This window comes from Pseudopipra pipra, chromosome 4 (assembly GCF_036250125.1).
Source record: "Pseudopipra pipra isolate bDixPip1 chromosome 4, bDixPip1.hap1, whole genome shotgun sequence".
In the NCBI taxonomy this organism is placed as follows: domain Eukaryota; kingdom Metazoa; phylum Chordata; class Aves; order Passeriformes; family Pipridae; genus Pseudopipra; species Pseudopipra pipra.
Genome location: NC_087552.1, coordinates 39855153 through 39870985, shown reverse-complemented (window position 1 = coordinate 39870985; position 15833 = coordinate 39855153). Strand labels below are relative to the sequence as shown.

Here is a 15833-nt window from a genome sequence, read left to right as displayed (position 1 = left end):
TCACATATAACTGTTAACTCTAACCCTTCCATTTCCCTTTTATATCCAATCTCTCACTAATAATAGCATTGCTTTCCTCTCTATTGTCATTAAGGCCTCTTTCTTCTCTTTACTTTAAATAATCATGCCAACATAGGGATTAATCTGGTTTTAGATGCTTAGTGATTCTCTTCACTACACATACATGAAAGCAAGTGTTAAAAAGAAGTCTGAAACTTCACATTCCAAGTTTGCAAATCCAATCTGTCCAAGCAAATAATAATAATAAAAAATATTGCAATTGAGACCTCCCCAAAGCAAACTTGCAAAAAAAATAACAGATGTATAAATCACTGTAGCATATTACACTTGAAACATAAAAGACAGTTTATAATATCACTCTCCCTGTAAAAAACCACAAGTTTTAATTCTGCTGGATGCTGGATACTATCCCTGCTGTCTAAAAGTGCACTCACAACAATGTCCAGCGCAGCATTTTGGAACTAAATTCAGGCTTGCAATTGAGTTTATTTTCGCATGTCATTCATGCTATGAGAGAAAAAAATCCACAGCTGAAGGGCCAGTAAGGAGACTTTTCAAACATACCACAAAACCCTTGAGTTTTGTGCTCTTCCTTAGCAGAGACATACCCTACACCATGCTTTACAGCACTGTGAAGACAGATGAAATGGGGTTACAGGATCCTTCCCAGTGAAATGCCATATCAAACTGTAATTAAACCTTAAGCATACTCACCATTCAGTACTTAAAACTTCCTTATCACTGAAGAATCTGTAAAGAGTAAAATGAAAGGACATATAAAGGAAAAATATACAAGGGATTAGATCCACAATTGACTTCATAGTCATTGTGAGGGGTACCTAAATTCTAGACTTAGACCATAAAAATCCTCATTCATTTGCTCCCAATTCATAGGAGACAATTTCCAAAGTAATTTTCCCTAATCTGAAGATGCACTTCTGCAAATGCCTATAATAGATGCAGCATATGCCTAAACTCCCATCAAGATATGTGAACTGATTACTTCTCTATTTTACCTGTGAAGTAAAATTCATTAGGTATTCAGAATGTTCTGACAGCTTTATGCCCAAAAGCCATGGAAAATATTCCCTCCCTTCTGTTTAAGTTATTATACTTTGTATGAAATAAGTAAATAAAATTCAGGTCAGAAATTGAGAACCTAATATGCTAAACTGTTGTTGTTGATTTTAAAATGGAATACCGAGATTCTGGTACTATTTATTTGATTATCATGTTCTTGTAGTAAGCCAGCAGATGTTAGAGAAGGGACTGAATTGTCCTGGATGGTATCACCTGCTTTAAGGTGGTAGTTCTGGAGATTTGACAAGTATGAGAATAAATTCATTTAATCTAGTTAATGTGACTGTCTCCCATTTCTCACTTCTGTTGTGCCTCTTTTAGGTGGGATATGACATGCTTTGCTCTCTTTGACTAAGAAAGTCTTACTGTTGGACTAAAGTCAGGGCAAGTTCCAATTTAATATCAGTAGTATAACACATATTCTTCTTTGACTGATTGTGATAACCTCTCTCTTGAGTCCTGCTGGTCACTGGCAGTAAAACTGCCACAAGCCAGTGCAGAACTCAGTGGTACAGCTGCCATTATATGGGCATTTTGGCCAATTTGCGTGATGAACATCTGTCTACCACTAATGTTACAAAAGATGCTTTCTTGAAATTACTTTCTTAAGGATTTATACATGCTTATGCAAACCAAGAGCACATATTATTGTAGAGCTTGGTGTGAAAGAATGAAACACTCATATTAATAGTGCTTATCAGCAGTACTGTGTCATTGACACCCTACATTCTGGTGGGATGTTTTGAGGTGATGAATGTTTAACTTGTTTCTCCAAATGTGAGAAAAAGGTTAAAAATCTATCACAGTTCTCATGACACATTTTGAATACTAAAGAAAATATAGGATTCTGAGGGAAGGGGAAAGGTTTGGAGTTACTAAAGCTAGTAATTCTCTTAGTGGGCTTCAAAAACACTTAACTTGAATTTATGTAAGGTATGAGAGATGTACACATCGACCATGAATCAATTTTACGCCTTATTTGGATTGTTTCTGATTAAGCTGTCTGCTAAATGAGAAAACTTTTAATTTGATATTTTGTTGCAATAAAAAGGCATGATTGCAGCAATCAGATAATGTTCTGCTTGCCTACCTCGAAGACCCAAATGTGAGCTGATACTTAAAACTCACATATCAAAATTTATCTTAGCAGAAACAAAAAAAAAATAAAATTTAATTTCCTTTTAAAGACAAAAGAGTTCTGGAATTGATGAGAGCTGATCCATTCTATCTGTAAAGCTTTGAAAGTATGTTCTTTCCATTTTGAGAATGTTAATTTGCGCTTATTACTTGGATTTCATACATTATATTTTGTCTTTACACCAAAGAAAACAATCATTTACCTGAACTGTCATCGACTGAGTAGAAAACATCTTCATAAGCAGAGAAAGTTGCTCAGCTGGATCCTTTCATCTACTGAGATGCACTGTGTATGAGAAAAGCAAAATACCCTTACTGCACTTAAAAAATTGTACCGCACTAGCTAATTTCTTTCTTTAGTTAGAATTCTGATGCATTCTGTTTTACTTCCAGATTACACCAAGTAGTATGCATTTCTAACAGACACCTATTTTCCCTCTCATCCCAAAATATAGAAAAAACAATGTTAAACGTATCCTCTAGAGATGCTTAACTACAAATTCAACAGAGAACACTGCAAGGTTTTCATATAACTCCATAAAATCATTGTTCCAGTGCTATTTATATATTTCATACATTTTCAGCAGACAAAAAAATATATTCACTGACAGATGCATTGAAAAATAAAAACAATAGAAATGGCTTTCTCTTGCATAAGTCTTTTCAGACCAGCATTAGGCTGTTTTCTAAACAGTTCACAAACAGACTGATTCCCCCAACAAGGTGCAAACAAGACATAGTCTCTGTTTCCCTGCACTGCAAACTTGGGTGATAATTAAAAATGCTTGAAGTTCTGCCCAACCAGGTACTAAGGTCTGGTATCAAGCACTAGTGAGATAGGCAGTCTTACAGTATCATACATAATATACAGTTTATATGTAGTCTTATCCCCTACAATATTAACAATACAGCATCTGGCCAACTTTTTGATCTATTTCTGTCCTTTTCCAGCAGCTGCTGTTTCTGGGAGGAACGCCAGTATCTTCACAAGAGCAGAAGAACGGTGTCCTTTCTGGCTATTAGGTTCATGCATCCTTCTACGTGGAATCTCATAACCCCACATCTATACACATCCTGCTAAGAAGCAAAGTTCTTCCTTTTTTACAAAGCTCTACAGATAGTTTACCTTTAATGCCTAACTCAAATGCCTGAGTAGTTTCCTACACAGTCTCAAATGACTACAAGACAGTACCCACATCCAACAAAATCTGTATCATGGTCCAGAAAGGAGGAATTGTTGTCTTTGAAAGACAAGAGAGACAGTGAGAAAAATAATGCATAACAATCCTGGATCAGTAGTAAAACCATCTGTTCCCATTCCCCCAAGAGTGCTGGAATTGTAGCTAGGTAAGGCTATTTCTTTTTCCTTCCCATGGCTTTCTGTTGAAATCAATTATTTCAGTCCATTTATACAGAGAAGTAGGTCTTAGATTCTAACCTGCTTTAAATGGGAAGTGGTTCATGGGCAGAATTTAGGTACTAGCATCCGAGTCAAGCAAAAAGATGCTTAATTCCTCTCTTGACCTGTGACTAAAAAATTACATAATTGTGAGAGGTAACCAAGAAGTGTGCTAGAGTTTATGTTCTTATCTATTGTTTAAAAAAAATTAAATTAATTTTGCCTTTAAAGTGTAGAATATAGCAGTTTTTTCTAAATATTTACAACAGCTGCTAAATTCCTACAGATATATTTAATACAGATATACAGATAACCAAGAAAGCTTGTGTAATATGTCTCTTCAGATATAAATACACGTATAAATACATATATATAAATATATAAATATATATATAGAAAGAGAGGTAATTAGAGTAAAAAATAAATCGCATATTTGAATTTGAAGTGAAATCTGGGGGAAAACTCTTGTTTTGAACTCCTTTCTATTTTGCTAGATAAAATACAATTACAGGTAGAAACAAAAATAAGATTGCTGAGAATAGAAGGTGTCTATTTCCAAATATCATAATTTTCTTACAATGAAGATGACAAGATTCTACTGTGAGCAAAGAAATGAGCCCTCTGCTAGCTCTTTGAGATTACCAATCTTGCTCTGAAACTGCAGAAATTTGCAAACCCTTTCAAGTGTGACCCATGATGTACCATCTGCTCAGAACATATTATGAATGATTTAGAGAAAATGTATATTTTACCTACAATTATACAGTAGTTAAGAAAACTATACATTTAGCTTTTTGTAAGAAAGTATATTTTATGTAATATTACCTGAAGTTAATTTTATGTAAAATGGTACATCAAGTCTCTCGAGTTCTCTCACCTTTTAGCTTCACCACTTAATTTCTTGCACAATCACTGTAGAGTGATTTCTCTCCCACCAGTGCCTCTGTAGTCACTGGTTGATTCCCTGTGTAAGATAATCTCCCACTTCCAAAACTGAGACTGACTGCTGTTTGCTCCACAGCCAGTGTCGTGGCATCCAGCCTCTTGTTTATTTCTTCTGCCTTCCATAGTAGTAAGCTGTCATGAAGGCCCGAATATGGCATCACATAGTTTCTCTCCTAATAAAGCAGCTCAAACTCAAAATTGAGCCCAGTCAGTCAGAACTTCAGATATTGTAGACGTTGCAGGAACTGATATTTAGCAGTTCCTCTAATTTTACTCACCTTCTCTTTCATAAGCTGTATCAATCTTGATAGTGTTCTACATACAACTTCTCCCACTTTGAATTAGTTATTGAGCAGTGGAGATCAAACTCTTAGTTCTGGTCTCTATAGCAATTTTCTAAATTCATGCAGGTGGATGAGATAAAGTGCTCTGCTGAATGTGGTTTTACCATTCCAATTTCATTTTAGGTACTAAGTGCACATTAGTTAAAACTGAAGACTAAAAGTTATGCCACTGGGCATAAAATTCTCATTGAAGTGGCTGAATTATCATGATTATATAGGGCATAGATAGATTGACAAGAAGTAATTTCATTTCTTTTAAGCAAATGGCAGTCTGTACAAATATGATTATTTGATTCCTTGAACACAGACACCTTCACAAACATTTCAAACAGTTTGGCACAGAAGAGAAATTATACCCAGCTGTGGCCAAAAGTGCTTAAGAAAACAAGGTTGTACTAAATCTCGGATGTTTAGCAATTCTGTTGAACTATCCAAAAGAGCCGATTTTATTCATCCTATTTTATTAACTAAGAGACAATATTTTATTACTGACCAGAATACACTAGTAGTACTGAATAGTTAGTAAAATATTAGAAGGTGATTTCTGAGACTAAACACAGCTATTGTCTTGTTTCAGGCACCAAGCATACCTCGACACTTGCGGGCTGTCAGGTATAAATGCAAGGTCTACAGAAGAGCAGTATTCACTTGGACATCTAAGATGCAAATGGACCTCTCTCTCTCTATAAGCACTTGGATTGAATACTGAACTTCTACTTCCTCAGTTAATCATTTTTATTACTTGAATTACTTTTCTTGTTTCTGTCTGAGATGTTTAATTTTCGAATTACATTATTTAGTGAATTTAGATATTACTAAAATTTTTCTATGTTCTTATCTTAAGTGGGTTCACTGCATAGTTTTAATATCGTTTTATCTCCATAGTACTTGCTAAGTTTTCAAATAGTTGAGTAGTCTAAGTAACCACATTCTTCTTTTTATGCATATACAAAGACACCTCGTGAGAAAAACTTACTCTAAGACTATTATGTTATAAAACTTTCATATTAACAACCTTCCCTGCAACTGACTCCAATCTCACAAATGAAAACATTTTGAATAAATTCCGTCATTGTCTGTGTCTCCTGTTACACCTGAGAAGGCATTTGATCTCCTGCAGTATGTAGCACTCGCTATTGTTCTAAAAATTGCCTCTATTGGCTCTTCTGTGTGAACGGTTTCTAAAAATTATGATGGTTGAATTTGTGGTCAAGTCAGTCATTCTAAGAAAGCTCATAAAATCCCGAGAGACTTGCAAAGAACAATCAATCCCTACGTCAGGAAGCAAAAAGGAAGTGCCAACCCAGTGGAAATTTATTTATGACATGTTTGAAGTCTATTGAAATAACAAAACACTGGACTTAGCAGTCATACAGGGCATATACAAAGGCAATGGAATTAAATCTTATTTTCAACAAGGGAATGGTATTCAAGTAACTATTAAAAATTGATTTTTTTTTTTTAAAGTCACTCCCATAAAAGTTAAAAGAAAAAGGTAAATGTGTTCATATAAATTACATTAGGCATCAGTGAGAAACTTTCCTTCAACTACATCCTTGCAGGAAATTGGCTAAATGTAGCCCCTTGGCGCCAAAGAGGTCATGAGCTCTGCGTCAGTGCTAATTCATTTTTTCTGACCACATTGTGTTGGGAAATCCTGATTCCCAGTGCTGAAGTGCTGAAGTGTAAAACAAGACTTTGAACTCTATGGGATTATGCATGTGATACACCAAACATTAATGAAATCCATTTCCTTAAACCTGTAAGGAGTGTATTTACACAGAAAATGTTCAAATATCATTAATTATTTTCTTTTGCAGAAGTTTCACACAATTTTCCCTTCTGAATTAAAAATTGCATTTGGAATGAAAATAACTAATATAAACAATTTTCTCTTTCATTTTTGTTTGTTTGTTTGTTTCTGAAGATATAACCCAAACTAAAACATTCATAGAGCAAAAAATTGTTTCAGTGGCAAGCAGATATTCAGCAGAAAAAAAAAAGCTAATTCTTATTTACAAGAAGAGTACAAAAATAATCTAATCCAAGTGTGAGCACGATAGAGACCAAAACCACCCAACCAGCAGGCTTTACCTCCAAGTCAAAGTTACATTTAAACCCTAACTTCTGCTAAATAGAGCACAACCTTGAATGTAAGTCCTCAGATGTTGAAAAATATATAGATAAAGATACCTCAAGAATTAAACACCTTTAAAAATCTGCAAATTGTGTTGAACAGATAGATCAGTAGACAAGTAAATGCGACAAAGAAAGAATATGGTAAAATATTCTCAAGAGGTTCATCATGCTTACAGCACAAATCCCTCAACGGGCAAACTGCAGCACTCTACTAGCATTGGCTCTGAGTATGCCAAGCTTTAGATTAGATAGCATATGTTGCTATATAAATTAGGGATAATTCTGGAGTGTTTCACTTTGGAGAGAAAAGATAATATTCTTTTCACTAAATATGCAACTACTGAGTATGTATAAAACCCGGATAGAAACGGATAGAATTCAGGACACTGTAAACCTGCTTTACAGATTTTCAAAATTTTTCAGATCATCCTTGAAGCTCTTCTGCTTCACCTGCTCCATGCATCGGTGTTCATTATTCGTCTAGCCAGAGCTGTGCTGAACTACTTCTAATCTATGCTCAGTTTCCTCTATAAAAGAGCATGCCACAAGCAGCCCTAAATGAGTTACAAGAGTCAGTTTAGCTCTGTACTGAAGGTAGAGAGCTTTGGAGGGTCACACTTATAATGGCATACCAGGCATACTCCTCCTGTATCCACTGCCACCCACAAAGCAGCCTTCTGAAATGACTTCTGCAGAATTTGGAAAAAAGATGGCTTAAGCAGAAAGCACAAAGAGATTTCAATTAGGCTAGTGCTAAATTTCCTAGTACTAAAATGCTGCAGTGGGGTGTACAGTAGGACACACAGGAGTTCTAAGGGTTAGGACATATATGAATCATCACCAAGTGGGAGGGTCAATCTCACCAAAACAGATATAAACTATCAAAGTTATTTTAGGAGGACAAAGTATATTTCTTCACTATGGCAGAAATTATAATTTTGGGTGATGTAAGAGAACAAGTTAGCTGCTAATCACATACAGGAGGTGATCTCTTTCTCTCCCTTTCGTGGTACTTACACAGTGACAGGCAAATATTACTTGTCAAAAATAAAATTTAAAAAAAAATTGCAGGCATGCCACCCCTTAGTTAAAATGTTACAAAAGCTTTTGTTGGCAAGTCTTCTAGCCTCTCCTTTCTCTGAATACAGTTGGTCAAGAGTAGCTAATATCTCTTGGGGGAAAAATTCTCTAATAAAATTTGTCTCCAGTTGCTTGTGAAAAAGCAGTAGTAGTTCAGAGCTGTTGGCTCTTTTCCACAGTGCTACTTGAAACAGAAGTTAAATTCTGCCTTTGGAAAGCAGATTTTCTCCAAGCTCTCTGGAGAACAAGAGTTTCTCAATGTAGTCAGTGCAATAGCTTCCATTAATAATGAGTGTTTACAATGCATTCATAACACAAACTTTAATCCCCCTCCAAGCCTCATTGATTAGTTCCTGCAAGCAAGAAGTCATTTACTATTATTTTGCATCCATTATTAGTCCAAAAATGACATTTAGGAGACATCAGGTTACGGTAGTAAAGGCAAAGCTAGCTGTTTATATATCTGTGTAGAGAATTACTTAGGCTGGAAAAGACTTCTAAGATCATCAAGTCCAACCATTAACCCAGAACTGCAAACACACAAAAAAAAGCACAAAACAGGCTGTAAAACACTCCACTACTCCACAGCAAGTTTACAGGTGTTTATTGCAAAATACAAATGACAATGACTGCAGCCGGCACAGAAGGTGTGTGCTTTATGCTTGAACTGAGTTAGGAACATTAAAAAATAACTTCTAATTCTGGTAATGTGATCAGGTGTCTTATCAAAGGTTACGTTGCTTTAGGAAATATATAATTGAAAAATGCAAATTGTACTTTATTCTACTTTATTTTCCTTTACTTCTCATCTCATTTTCTCAGTAGTTGCTACCAGATTGAAATGTCAAAACTCTTGAGAGCACCTATCCAATTTCCACTCATAATTCATTTTGATTATGTTACATACTGAGCTTTTTTACCATCGTTAAGGAAGTGTTTTCCTTTGCCACATGTCCATAGTCATTAGCCATCTGGCATTCACAGATTTTTTTAGTATCACTGTTTAAAAGTGAATCAAAATACTACTCTTATTTGGGGCCAATACAGGTTACCTAATGCAAACAGATTTTTTTCTCATTTATATATCTAAAGGATCTTTTTGTTTATTTGTTTTAATTTCACTTCAGCTTAACTTCTGGCAATTCTAACCTCTTCCTACTTTCTTTGACCTACAGAAGATAAAGCTCTCTTTCATGCTGTGTTTAGGGCAGGAGCAAAGCGGTTCTTTCTCAGGTCACTATTCATCCAGGTAAGGCTGGAGACTTTTCTTTCGAGGATGAGGTTTTTGGGGTGTTTTACATTTAGAATTACGATTCTTTTTTCATTCAAGTCCTTGACCTATTTAGTTCAAGGTAATTAAATCACTGTATATTGGAAACAAAATTCTCTTAAAACATCATTTTGCTTTCATGCTTACATTTTCTACTGATATTTTTGTCTGTTTTAGCATCCGGAAATATTTTTGAAGAACACATACTTAATTCTTATAATTTCTTGCTATATATTGAATATATATGTATATATGTATTGGATTTTATCATAAACTAAGTAAATATTTTATAAATATAAGCATTATTAGACATATCCACATCCAAACACTGAAGAAATAACATATACATACACATTTAGGCATGCATAAGTACTGCATTGCAGCTCTCCACAAATTCAGACTAAGTTTTGATCCCCCAGACTTACAGTATAATGTTTATTCTCCTTTAAGTCATATATACGATTTTGAAACCTAAGCATAATATCCCTCTTCAAGTTAATGCCTGTACACAAGGGCTGCCACACGCGGATATAGTAGGTCAGACAAAACGCACATTAGGTGTTGTCCCACATCCCGAGGATGTTATTTGATGTGTCAACATTACAGTTTTTCTTTTTATTAGTCCCTGGAGTTGCACTAATTTTGACAGCTGCTAAACTCATTTTCCCTCATTTTAATTGCTCTAAGACAATCATCATAAAGGGACAGATCCTGCTTGTCTTCGCAAAGGAGGAAGGCTTTGCATAAGCCTTTTAAGATGTGATGAAAGCAAAATGATTGTTAAGACTTTATGGTTTGTTTGGGTTTTTCTTTCCATTCAAAGCAAGGCAAAGTACCCAAGCAATGATCTTTGTTCCTCTTTTTCCCTCCCCTCAACATTAAGAAAGAAACTAGCTAAGTGCTGACCTTTAAAATACATATTCTGTCTTTTTAAACTAAGGATAAGCTAATAAGCATTTGTTTAATTAAACAGCTTCTGAAGCCAGTTACAGAATCAGATCACTAATGTAAGTGTTTAAAGAAATCTCTTCTGAGGCAATCTCTTACCCTTAAAATTTAATTTATAATTAAATTGAATATGAAAATGAATATATTTTTAAATGGAAATAGGAGCAATGTTTTATGCTGCTGCTTCTCCAAAGTACGCATCATCTTGGCTCTTCCTTATACCTCATATGTACTATGTGATAGGTGTTGGATAAGCCCCCAAAAGAATATAAAAATCCCAACAGTAGACCTTTTGTTTTGAAAGTGAATAAAATGAGAAGAGCAGGAAGAATTACCTCAAAGGATGCTGTCACTGCAAGAAAAGGAACAGTTCATTTAGCCAAGAAGACTTGTGATATACATTTCAAAGGGGGAACTGAAGAAGTTCATCCTTCCAGAGGATCTACCATCCTTTCAGATAAAGCAGCAAGTAAGGGCTGTTGTCTAAAATGTGGTTAATGAAATTAAGCATTTGAGCTACTATCATAAGCTAACCTATATACTGCTTGACATTCATTTCTTTCAGGTAAAGGATTCTTTTGAATTATTATCTAGATGCAAGTCTAGAAGCGATTTTCAAAGGCCAGAATCTAAAGATATTGCATATGCTGTCAGAAATATTAGTTACCCCTCTCCTTTTCACCTCCATGGACATATTCAAAATACTGATATTCACATGTGAATTCAACCATCAGGCTGATTTCACAGAAATTGTAATCCGACTTATAACTAGTCGTACATGTTTTATTTCTCATCCTACACTGATTTGATTGGTAATAAATTAAACTGATTTCCCCAAGTCAAGTCTGTTTTCTCCATGACTGTAACTGCTAAGTGATCTCTCCCTGCTCTTATCTCGACCCATGAGCTTTCTGTTATATTTTCTCTCCACTGTCCAATTCAGAAAGGGAGCAATAAAGCAGCTTTGGTGGGCACCTGGTGTCCAGCCAGGGTCAACCAAGCACACACATTTATTTGCAGTAAGTGAACTTTATATGCTTCCTAAACTCTAAGAAATACATCAAGTTCCCTTCTTTGGTTTGTAGCAAAATGTTCTTTGAGAAAGAAAGAATCTCAAAAAGCTAGTCGGAGGGGAGAAATTAAACACGATAAATCTCCCAAATCTTTGCTTGTACATATTCTACTGAGTAAAGACAGTAAGTGCAATTATTATTTAAAGCTTCCCTGTAGAGAGGAGGAAGGAGTTACAAAAATTATGGCCAAAAGGTTATGTGTGGCAATACTGATTACACACAGACTGATGAGAAATGCTGTTCAGTTCTGAAAAAAAGCTGATTTATTTTTTTTTATTTAGTTGAAGATACTTTTCAAAACTTACATGAATTGTCATTTTGCCTGTGAACTAAATTCTGTTTTCAGTTACATGTTAATTCAAGGTAGTGTCACTAAACAGCAATGTGAAGAAGTTATCTGCAGATGACATAGGCTCATGCCAACAGCACAATGAGGTTAACAGGAGTGGATACTTACTACATAGGTTGCTCTGTCTAGGCATATTTCTTACCCCATAGCTGACTTCCTTTGAAACGACGTCTCAAGACAAATATTTCATATTATATAGCTCTTAATGGGAGCCATAGAAAAATGGACTAGAATTGCCCTCTTCCCCTCTGTGACTTCATGAAGAAGTAATTCTTCATGCTCCCTTGCAATCTAAAGTTACACCATAGCCTTACTCAACATTCACACACAATACTCCTCAACAACACCATAACAGTCACGTCCTGAGATACTGTCATCATGTGGCAGAACTGAAGGCAGAGTCAAAAAAGACTTAATGGCTATTTTAAAAGGCTTTTCTTTAACAGTTCCCTCAAAGGCATTTCCTTCTATTGTCTTTTGAAAGCTTGTCAACTGTCCATTGTTTTTCAGGGGCTAGGCTGACAGTATAATTTTTAACTGTGCACAAATTTCAGTGTTACTTTCCATTTTCAATGACATTTAGGTTCCAAACTGATCAAACACATAACTTTCCAAACAGGGATTTCAACTCTTGTATGATTTGGAAACTTTGTTTCTATGGAGTGCTACATGGCCAGCGCTAAAGAACACCCTTCTCCAAGGCTCAGCAACCTAGTGCAGCATTTTAGTGGGTTCGGGTAATTTTTCCCAACTCCATGCAAATGTATTTTTCACAACAAATACTTTATCTCTTCCTTCAATATTTATATTGAGCTAGACTTACATCTTTGCAAATTGGATTATTTATCCATAGTTTCTAATTAAGTAAATATATTTCAGTTCCAGTGCATGTATTGGAGGATCATATTTGCATGACAAATTTTATGAAGGACATCAAGTTATTTAAAAGAAACAGTCACTTAAACAAATCACTAACTGTTTTTAGATTGTTTGGGTCCCTGAGGACTGCAAAATTGGTGATAATGAATCAAAGATGCTTTCTCTTTGATCAGTATGTGAGATTTAGTGAGGAATTAAATACACCATTAACTATATACATATATACGCATACATATAATCTTCATATAAGTAAAAAATAATTCATACAAAATCTCTCACCCTGAAACTATCATAATTGTTATGAAATGAAGAAACGCATGAAACACACACAATGCACACCAGTCAGGAGAATTCGAAGTCAACCAAAGCTCCTATATGATTTCATCTGTGAGTTCTTACAGGGTTTTTCTCATCTTTGCCTCTCCTCTCCTCTTTCTGCTCATAGGAATATGTACCTGCTGGTTTGTACTGATTGTTTTCTATCACTGGGAATTGACTTGTATCTAGCTATTTTCAGCTGGAAACTTAAGAATGTTGCTTCTTCGACTTGTTTAGTCCTAGAAAATACTAGTTTAATATCCAATTATAGAATTGCTCTGCTTACATTATCCAGAACACCACTCTGAAACTGTACCTCTGAAGTGGTGTAAACCATCACATTCTAGACTTGGAGGTTGATCCACAATATAAGGATATCTCTCTTCACTTTATAACTATTTGCTTTATTTTTCATAACAGATTATGTATATATATTATATATAATATATATATTATTTATATATATTATATATTATATATATATACATATATAACGTAGACTGAAAACACAAACAAGAAAAAGGAACATTAACATACTGGAATAATCTAAACCATTTTTCTCACATCATAAAAAGTTTTCATGCCTTTATTTCACAGTTCTAATATAATAGGACTGCTTGGGTTTTGGTTTTTTAAATAAAATTGTTATGGATTCCAACCTGTTTTCTCCACCTCAAGGAGCATAGTTTCCTCAGCAGAAAATCAAATAAGAAACAGAATAGCATACAGGTAATGCAGGTGTATCTTAATTATTATAATATTTTAATTAATATAAAGACTCTCAGTTCAGTGAAAACTAGGATAAAAAATCATATTATTTAGTACATAAGATTTATGTGTTTCCTACAATGCAATACAGTCATTCAACATACTTGTTTTGGCAAAAGGAGTCCTTATCCTCGCAATCCAGGTCTCTTCTATTTGATCCGGCAGGACAAAGTACAGACCTTTTGTTTATGGTCAAATCTGTGAATGAAGAGGACTGCACTATCCTAGGTTTATCACCGAGGGTGACAATTTTCCTGCAGGAATGTATCAGGAAAAGTTGGGTTTGGTATCAAGCCACAGCATTGTGAACTGACAAAGAAATTCAAGAGGAAAAAAAATTAGTCAAGTGAAGAACTGTTTTTAAGGAACAAGATGTATCATTAGACATCTATGATTATATTTCAGAACAGTTTAAGAAAAATGCATAAACTACATTGAATGATTCTTATGGATGATGGAGTGAAAGTGGTCAAGAAGTGTGTGCTGCTGTCATCTTCCTATTTACTGAGAACCTTCTGACAGTACTAGATCTCACTAAAAGCAAGCAGTAAAATGTAGTAAATAAAACTGGAACAACCCCATTCAAGTCTTCTTTAGGATCCAAAATTGAGGTAGGTGACAACAAAGCTAAAACCTTTGTTAATGCCCAGAAGAGAATTCCTGTAGAAGGGCACATGCTTCCTTCCAAACTAAGGTCTAAAACCAACTCACAAGTGAAACACAGGCCTAAATAAACTTAAATTGTTCCCCCTTTTCATGGAAGTCAAAAAAAAAAAATAAAACCAAAAACCAAAATCTGTCAAAACCCAGTCAGAAACAGTGCACACAACTTTGTTAAAAGCAGACCCACTGATAAGTAAACCTTCAAAGCCACTTTGTAAACAGCCAGAAACATCCAGTGAGTTTTCTGTAAACAGCTAAGTCACACACCAGCAGAAGAGAGCAGTCTGCTGTGGAAGCCTTTGGTTGATATTTAACAGGGTTACTTTTCAAATCAGCAAATAGTCACAGCTATTATCATTGCAGTTCAACTGGACAAACTAGAAAACTCTTCAGAAAATGAACCACAGCCTGTTCTGCTTTGGTGATGCTGTTAGGGAACTTAACAGGACAGAATAAATCAGAGAGCAAAACAATAGATCTTCTCCTAAAATATGACAGGCCAATTTATGCAAGGTCCATCCTCAATCCTCATGAATAAGTAGAAAAATTTAATTCACCTTGCATTTACAAATTTCAATTCAGTGCCACAGACATAAATACAAATACCTATTCCTTCCTTGTTTGCATCTTCCTACTCTGCATTTACCCTCCATTAAAACATTTTGAGAAGAAATTAAACTGATCCCATGAGTTATTTCCTGACCTTCAGAACTTGAAAGACTTAAGACTTGTATTTATTCAAAGCAATATTGCATTTTATTCAAATAAATTCTCTTAGTTTTCATGAACCTTTTTAATTTTTTTTATAAAATGAATGCATAACCATCACTTCCACAGAAATAAAATTCAGTCTAAGAACTTAAGTCTTTTAATCCTGTCTCTCTGATGGCATCTTAAAAATAAACTAAATTACTGTAAAACACTCAAAGTGTCACAACAATAAAATCTGGCAAATTGACCTCATTTCAGATCTAAGCTGCTCTTACAAATTGCTCTGGGAAAGTTTTAAAACTCCCCATCTCTTTAAGGTTGAAAGGCAATGTACAAATGAAATTGTTAACTGAATGAGTATATTTGCATATTTTCTGTACATTGTATGTTTTCTGTAGAAATAAATTCTCTAGAGCCTGTTCTCCATCTCACTGATATAAATGAAAAGTTACATTGTAGGACTTCTACACTAAGGGCATTGGAGTGTTCATTTTTAGTTTTACAGATGTAAGAGCAATGACTATTACATTGCCTGGCTATCTAGTGTTATTTTGCAGTAATGATGACTATTTTTTATATTGTACATAGCCTAGTCCAATACTGAGTTTAAATAATCACCCAAATTCTTCTCTTTTTTAAAGAATTCAAGGTGGTTCTAGTTTTCCAAAACCTGAGAACCGCTAAAGAAATTGGAAAATATTTAAATAAA

General features: G+C 34.8%; 1 long non-coding RNA gene across 1 annotated transcript; it reads left to right on the top strand.

The window, feature by feature from the left end:
• Positions 1–238: 238 nt before the first annotated feature.
• On the top strand, positions 239–6826 carry LOC135413202 (uncharacterized). Its single transcript, XR_010430126.1, has 2 exons — positions 239–3585; positions 5504–6826. It is a non-coding gene; the product is annotated as an uncharacterized LOC135413202 (long non-coding RNA).
• Positions 6827–15833: the final 9007 nt, after the last annotated feature.